The following is an 8321-nucleotide window of genomic DNA, read 5'->3' as shown; positions in this document are numbered from 1 at the left end:
GCCGGCGGCTGGAGGCGGCTCTCCCTTCCCTGTTCTCCTCTCCCGGTTCTCCCCCCGGCCCGGTGGCTGTGAGGGGCGGGGGCGGGGGGGGGACGGGACGGCGGGGACTCTTTTCCTTGGCGGAAGCATCGCGCGGCGGTGGCGGATGGCGCGGTGTGCTCTGCCGCGCGTGCGCGGCTCCGTGAGGGCGCTGTGGGGGGGGCTCCGGGCAGGGCCGGGGACGGGCGGTAAAGCGGCGTTTAAAAGCCTGGCGAGGCGACGGCAAAAGGTGTTTATTTCTGAGTTAACTGTCAGTAAGCCCCGAGTTGTGCCGATCCTCGGCGGAAGTGTCATGGTCTCGCCTGTTCCTTGCGCATCCCGTGTCTCGCAGCCTGTGTGTGGTGGAACAGAGGTCCCTGTGTTAACCCTGGTGATGCCTTGTTTACTGCGCTGCAGAATGTAAACAGGGATTTGCCCTGGACTTCATTTACTTCCTTAGGCCTTCCCCGGCACACAGGCCTGCAGCACTGTCCCTTTTCCGTGTCGTTCCCAACCTGTCTCTGGCATTCCCACTGACAGCACAAGATGCCTGAAGTGCTGTGGAAGCTGAGCTGTTGTCTCAGCTCCATTTATTCCCTGAGAACTGGACAAGCTTTTGAGTGTTTAAATCCTTTTGTAACCAAAGCCTTTTTTTTTTTTTTTTTTTTTTTTTTTGTTTTGTTTTAATGGAATTAGGGCTGTGTTATAATACTGTACAGCAAAGACCAGGAAAAGAATAAATACTTGGCATGCAAATCCTGGCACGGTGATGAGCGTCAGAATCTTGCCGCACCACCAGAGGTTGAAATGAGGAGATAAAAGCAAGAAGTTCAGAGCAAAGGCAAATTGTTTTCTTTAAACTCCTTCCAATATCTGTAGTTATTGGCTGTTCAGACAGCACACAAAGGAGGATTTCCTCTGGAGATAATAAGCACAGTGGCATAAATCATCGAGAGAGAACATAGATTTTTTTTTTTCTATTCGTTTTCCAGCAAATTAACTCTGAATCAGTTTGCAAAAAAATCATCCATCTCAAGCTTTTTTTAACCCTTTCCCTAGTAACATAATAAGACTGAAATGAAAGGCTGTTTTTGCTGCAGCAGCTCCTCTATGCTCAGGGTGAGCTGTTCTTCAAATCCAAGCCTGCCATGTGCTGCTCCCTTCCATTTTTATTCATTTTTATCTTGAAACAGAATATGGCTTTTAGAAGGTGTCGAGAAGGGCAAGTCCTGCTGGAATTTTATCTCGCTTTCACAATTCCATTCTAATTCTGGGTTGCCTAAGAGTCAGTGTTTCAGAAGTCTGTAAAGCTGTGGCAGTTTTCCCAAATCCCAGTGGTAGTTTGTGGCAGTGACCACGACCACGGGATTTGGCAGCACTGCTGGGAAGGAGATGGAGCCTGAACTCCGTGTGTTTGGGCCTCTTTTGCAGGGAGAGATGGAAGAGGCAATAGGGCTTCGTGCTGACAAGAAAGACAAGGGTTAGGTGGGATTTTAGAGGAAATCCTTCCCTGTGAGGGTGTGGAGGCCCTCCAGGGAAGCTGTGGCTGCCCCTGAATCCCTGGCAGCGTCCACAGCCAGGTTGGACAGAGCTTGGAGTAGCCTGGAATAGGGGAAGGTGTCCCTGCCCATGGCAGGGGGTAGGACTTTTAACCAGGGAAGGATCTTTAACCAGGGATGCAAAGGTTAATGGTGATTTTCATAATTTTCATACCCACCCAACTGAGGTGCACTCAAAGCTCAGCTTGGGGAGTTCAAATCACACGGCAGCCTCAGAGCAAGGGGAATCTCACCTTTGTGCCAGGCAGGTTGTGAGGCTGCATTAAAATAGTTTGTACAGCATTTGAATATCCCGAGGGGCTGCAAACATGCAGGCTTTTAAAAATAACTGGTAAAAAAAAATAAAAATAAAGAGAACAGCTGAACTGTTTGGGTTCAGCAGCCAAGCTCCCTGTGTGACAGAGCAAGTCCAGCGATCCCTGGAGTGAGCACCGTGTTTGTGCTCTGACTCCAGCCATTATGTAACTTATCTCTATTTATTGCTAACCTGTGATCCTTCAGGTAGCAAGCAGGCTTTGATCAGCCCAGAGGAGACAATGTTCATGTTGATTTAAAAAGCAAAACCTTAAAAAAACCCAAACCAAACGGATTTCTCAGTTTTCCAGAAGCTGAAAAGAAAGTTAAACTCAGTTTTCTTTGTGAGAGGGGCAGCTTGCAAATGTGGAATGTTGTGGAAAGCAGCAGAAGAAAGCAAGGAGAACCCTAAAAACATGGTTTATGGTGAAATTACCTGACAAGGCTTTGCTCAGCTTCCAGGGAGTAAGTGCTTGTCAAGGAAAAATTATCAGCACGAAGGAACTCTCCCAGGGGAATGAAATGGGGTTTGAGCACTGAACTGTCTCGTCTCTGTGAAAACTGAGCTATACAAAATCACTAGCAGTTTCTGAAAAACCTTCGCCCTTTCTTTTGTGCAATGAAGCAGTCAATGGAATGCTGATTTTCCAAGTAAGCAGTGTGAAAATCAGTATATACAAATTATTAGTCTGTTCCACCTTGTGAGTGCATCAGGTGTGCTTGTTCCTACAGGCAATAATTAGCTGCCCTTTGGGGAAAAAAAAAAAAAATTAAAAATTTAAAAGAAAATTTTAAAACCCCCTCAAACCCCAGTATTCCTGAAGAATGTGGCAAAGGAAAAAAGGAAACTAGATGCAGGCTCCTTCATTTCTTGGAGCCTAAATGTAGCTTTCCAGCACAGCTGTTGAGGAAGGCTGTTGGCCTTAGAAACCTCCGTCAGTGGAATGACAGGAGTGTCAGCTCGAGTGGAACATCTCCACAAAGGCCTCTCAGGACTTTGTGTAGCTGTTCCCACCCTGCTCTTCCTACCAGCAGGAATTTAAATTATTTACTAGGAAAACAAACCCTTCTCTTTGAGCTGCGCGAGATTCCCTTCCTATCTGTTCCCAGCATGGAGCTCCTCAGAACACCAGGACACAGTTCTGCTTTCATCCAGAACAGTCAAATACGTGCTCACATTTAGCAGATGAAGCACCTCTTTCACCTCACGCAGTGATTAATTCTGAGAGAGGAGCTGCAGACACTAAATTAACCTTTTTACCTGATTTAGTTTTACTAAATAAACAGCCCCATAATGTAATTTTCTCAACCAGAGCTGCTATTTTCTGCCGTTTGCTTTGCTCTTTGGAACGTGTTCTGTTCCAGCTCTATTTCATTTAACTTGGTGACAGTAATATCTTCAGACTGTCCCCTTCACCCTGGGGGTGCCACCAGTAAATCCATCATTCTTCCCAGAAAATAGATTATTAATTGGAAGCACATGTCAGAACATGCAAGAACACCAACAGTGGCACAAACGTGCCTCCTCCTTAGCAGCATTCCCAGTTTTACCTTCTCAGTATTGGCAGAGTGGTGTCCTTGAATACAGGTTTTATTCATTTTTTCCCTTCTAAAACATCAAAATTCCTTGATTTTCTGTTTTTTTAAAGGCAGTTCGTGTTAATTACCTGGCTGTGGCTACGCTTTCCTGTAGAGATCAATATTTATAATGGGGTGTTTTGTGTCCTGGGGAGTTGATATCAGCACTGTAGGAGCTCACAACCTTACAAAAAGAATAGTGTTGCTGTGATGGCTGTAGATGTGCCTTTCCCAATGGATAATTTGCACTCCTGTGTGTGGATTAGGATCCCGTTTGCTGTGGGTGCATCTGAGGAAGTCGATCTGGATTATTTATTCTGGCAGGGAGCAGGGGTGTGTGAGTGAAACGTGCCTGGATGCGGTATCCCGAGACAGAACTATGCTGGCAATGTTCCTGCAGCTGTTCCTGGGGAAACATCTGTGGGGCTGGGCGGGGAGCTTTGTGCATCTCCGCTCACCCCTCTCGGAGCAGTCTGTCTCGTTTGGAAAGCAAGGGGGGAGCTGGAATATTCCCTACTGGCACAGGGATAAGGGCAGCAGAGTCCACAAGGCTTGCAGAATTCCAGCTGCCTGTTATTGCAGTAGGGATAACCGATCCACCGGACTGAAATTTTTCACGTTTCCAGCTGGAAAAACCCTTCCATCTGTGATAGTCTGTGTTTGTACTGGCTGATAAAGAGAATTGTGTACCGGCTGATGCGATCTCGTAATTAACGATTATCCCTGTGCAAAGTGTAGAAGACATTGTCCCAGGATCTCAGTTTTGGCAGGAGACATACGAGAATTTAAGACAGCCTGGGAAAGGAGAGAAAGGAGCATTTTGTGAGATAATTAAGGGCTTCTCATCTTTTATGGAAAATGGAATGTTAAATTAGAAAATAAGTGTAAAATCATAAAATAAATTTACAATATCCAGTTCTTGTAGCTGAATGCTTCCTAGCAAATAATTTTACTCAGCAGTTGCCTAGTTCTACAGGCAGGAAGGTGACTGCCCTTATTTTTTTCCTTGGTTTAACTTTTAATGACTAATTTAAATTCCATTTATGCAGAATCCCTGTGATTTTTGAAAACGCCTCCTGAAATTATGCAGAACCACCTTTCTAAAAAAGAAAAACCAACAAAACTTTCCAAAGCCTTAAGTACAACACTGCCTAAAATTATCCTGTCAATTAAATAAAAGAACCCACTTAAAGTAAGTGACAAAAATATACCGTGAATTAAATGCACCTTCCAGTAACAAATGGTTATTAAAGGAGGCCTCTGAGCCAACTGCTGGTTCTGTGGTCATGCTTGGGCAAGCAGGAGGCTATTGAAACACACTGCTGCCTTTCAGACAATTTAACTCTCACTGAGGGCAGATTATTGCCGTTTGCTGGCCTTCCCTGGGCTTCTGGAAGGTTCCTCAGTGGGAGCAGGAGTGGGGCTGCCCCTCCAGCTGCTGTGGAGGTGCTGCCTGCAGCAGTGGGTCCGTGCAGCTGGAGTGATGAGCTGCAAAAGGCAGGGAGCTGGATTTTAATCAGGCCCGGAGATGCTGGGTAGGTTTCTGGCAGTAGCTGCAGTGGGAGCCAGCGAGGACTAAGGCAAAGGGTGGTACCTGCATCCACCCCTCACAGCAATCATGAATAATTGCGGTGACTGGACGAGTTCTGAAATGTGTCACAGATCAGGAGTCCCTGCTGCTTCCTTCCTGTTTCTCAGTGACCATAGAGTGAAGTTTGGACAAGGCGGGGCGCCTACAACCCATGAGCAGCAGAGCTGCAGGTGGTGTGGCCGTGGCCCTGGTGAAGTCACCAGGAGTGCCTTCCTTCGTGCTGTCTTTACACGAGGCTTTGCAAGGCTCCTCCTTCCTCTTGTCGTGCCAGAGCCATTTCTAAACCCTCTCCAATGAGATTTGATGATCCTAAAAAAACAGGTAGCGCTGGGCTCGCGCTGTGTTTGCTCCTGAGCGCTTTCTGGAGCTTTCCAGCTCTGTGTGTGGAGAGAGGCCTCCATGACAACACAGGCAGAGCATCGGGTTCAGCACAGAGCCAGCTCGCTCTGCAGCCTCTTCCTCCTGCTCTGCTGGTGTCAGGGATCATGGAATTCTCTGGTTCCCTGCATGGTACACATGGGCTCGCTCAGAGCTGTGAAATAATAGGCAGGGGCCTGTCCCTGGTGTTATTTCTGGAACAGAATCCTTTTGTGTCAGTGAAAATTCTCAGTGAGGACTTGGAATTCCCTTCAAGAATCAGGGTTTTAGCACTGCATGCAATTTAGTTTTTAGCTATGCTTTACAAGTTTTATACTGGGAATAAGAACATTTTCTAAGAAATAAACTGTTTCCCAGTAGGTTTTTGGGCTTCTCTCTTTTAGGAAACTCATCTTGGGAGTCTTGTCCCAGGACTGTGGTGCAACTGTGCTGGTATAGGGGTTCTTATATAAATAAGGCAGCTGTTATTTTCAGTAAGCAAAGCATGTGCTATCAGTCCATGACAGATTTATTTAAATTATAACAGAGATTCTGTCCTAAACTTACTAAGTTTCCATTGATTTGTCTTTGGGATTTGTGCTCTGAGTTTCCCAAGCAAATGTGCTGGGTTTCTTTTTTCTGCCCCCTCCCTTCCTTACTCCAGCAGCTGCTTGGAACTCAGGGTGTGGTCTCTGGGAGAGGTACTGTCACTGCTCCTCTCTGGCTTTGTCCAGTGAATCTCTTCCCTTTCATCTCTTATTGGGATGCCTTGCTCTCCTTTGATCTCAGGGGCAGCAAGCGATAAATCTGAATAAATTCATTTATTTATGAATGCTGAACTCGATTTCCAGGAGCACCAGGTGAGAGGTGTGGAATTACACTCCTCTGGGCAGACAGGAGCTGGACCAGTGGGAACATTGCTCCCATGGCTACTGGGGGATCAAATGCCACTTTTCCTCAGGGGCTGCTGTCTGGGGAACAAGGTTTAAACTCTGGCAGATTTTCGAATCATTTCGTCTCCTAGACTTGTTCCTTCCCAAAAGGCCTGGTGAGGGGAAGCCCACGCCAAGGTTTTGATAGCTTTTATCCCCTAGGCACTAATCCCATTACTCTTGAAGCAACAGAATCTGCGAGATGTTTCCCAGTGTGTGTACAGGTGGAGCCTTGATAGATGTTTTCTAATATGTGTATTTTGTATTAAAACACCACTCTGAGACTGCTGCCCTCCAGGTGTCAGCGCTGCTGCTGTCCTCCATACCGGAATAATGGGGTATGGAGCATTATAAGGGGCACTTGGATTAATTAGGGGCTGTAAATTGCGTGAGGCTCTTTGCATAAGTGGCTCAAGGGAGCTGTTGTTCCAAGTGACCCCTGTTTTTCCTCCGTGGGTGTCCAGAGTGGGCAGACAATGGCTGTGTCTGGAGCGTTAATTACTCTGTGTCCCCTAATCAGCGCGGTTTGTAATCCTGTTTCAGTGTGGAAATCCACATGCCACAGGGCCCAATCAACACCCCTGTGTCATAGCCGCCCAGAGCCATTCCTGGGGAGCTGCTTTGGGCATGCCTGGACAAGTTTTGCCAGGCCATATTGGAAGATGGTTTAGCCAGGCTGGTCACAATAATCCCTGTTAAATAGGATGTGCATCTTTGGGTTCCCAAAGAATGTCAGGAAGGAATTGCTGCTCTGTAAAGCACAGCACGTTACAGAAGAGGTAAATGGTGTTTCCTCAGAATGTTGGGCACACGCCTCATTCTCCCCCCACATTCTCACTTCCCTGAATCCCAAATAAATGCCACATTGAAAGAAAATTATTCCTTGCATAAGGGAAAAAAATAGAAAACAACAACAGATTTTGTTTGCTGACCTCAACATGACTCCTCCTTTGCCCACAACACTCCATTGTTCTGCCAGGTCCAGACAGCACAGGGAGCAGACTTATTTTCCCTCTTTTTAATCCCAAAGGTGCAGTACATCACTTGTATTGAGGATCCTTGGGGTTTGGTTGGTTTTTTGGCTTTTTTTTTTCCTTGATCCTGCTGAGCTATTTTCAACAAGTGAGTTAATACTGAGGAACAAAGATGGGGCAGGAATCCCTCTCTCCTAACTTGGGAAACGAGCCATGCTCTGATAAGAGATTCCCCCCTTAGGCTACATGAGATATGAGGGATAATTTTTCAGAGTGTTCTATTAGGTTTAAATTAGTAAAAGGAAAGGAAAGTGTGTGTTCAAGCAGGTATCTGAACTGGTACCTTTGGAGCTGTCATGCTCTGTGCTTACAAAGTGAACCCTTTTTGTCCTTTTAGGTGAGCTGGAACACGTGTTCCGCTAAGTGCTTTCCTACAGGGGGAAGGACGTCCATGCTCCATCTCTGTGATAGCAGGATACATTTTGGAATGTGGGGAAGAAAAGAAGGGAGCAACTGCTGAGGGGATTTGGATACCAGAGGCTGGAGCTGAGAGACTCATCCCATAAACATTACCTGAATGATGTCACTGCATGCAGCTGGCTGGAAGTCAGTTCCATGAAGAGCAGGTGTTCAATCCGGAGCAGGTCCGTGTCTCCAAAAGCTTTTATCCTCCCCAGAAATCAGCCTGTGGGACGGGAGGGATGGTCAGGTACATCTGCTGGTACCTACAGGAACTCCAGCCCACATCAGGAGCACCCTGAGGAAAAGCCGTGCGTGTTTACAGCAGTCTCGGAGTCCTTGGCATCAAAATAAACTTGAGGGAGGTGTTGGCCATCATCACTGGCACTGCACACAGGGACTGTGCCTCGAAATAGAGCTTGGCAGAGCCCAGCGCTGCTGATGGCTCGGTGGAGAAGGCGGATTTACTTTTCCAGCCTGTGACATTTTGTGAACATTTTCTGTTTGTTGGAGCTGTGGAGCCTCACCAGGCCAAACCCAGCACTAATCTGCCCAAGTC

The 8321-nt window shown here is 46.8% G+C and overlaps 1 long non-coding RNA gene across 2 annotated transcripts; it reads right to left on the bottom strand.

Annotated features, from left to right (window-relative positions):
• Positions 1-257: 257 nt before the first annotated feature.
• Positions 258-8014, bottom strand: LOC135298532 (uncharacterized). 2 transcript variants are annotated; one of them, XR_010360535.1, is made up of 3 exons: positions 7877-8014; positions 3539-4244; positions 258-371 (listed from the first exon to the last, which is right to left on the bottom strand). It is a non-coding gene; the product is annotated as an uncharacterized LOC135298532 (long non-coding RNA). The 2 variants fall into 2 exon arrangements; XR_010360534.1 differs by lacking the exon at positions 258-371 and having other exon boundaries at positions 3447-4244.
• Positions 8015-8321: the final 307 nt, after the last annotated feature.

Source organism: Passer domesticus, chromosome 4, assembly GCF_036417665.1.
Source record: "Passer domesticus isolate bPasDom1 chromosome 4, bPasDom1.hap1, whole genome shotgun sequence".
In the NCBI taxonomy this organism is placed as follows: domain Eukaryota; kingdom Metazoa; phylum Chordata; class Aves; order Passeriformes; family Passeridae; genus Passer; species Passer domesticus.
This window is presented reverse-complemented; position numbering and strand designations above follow the sequence as displayed.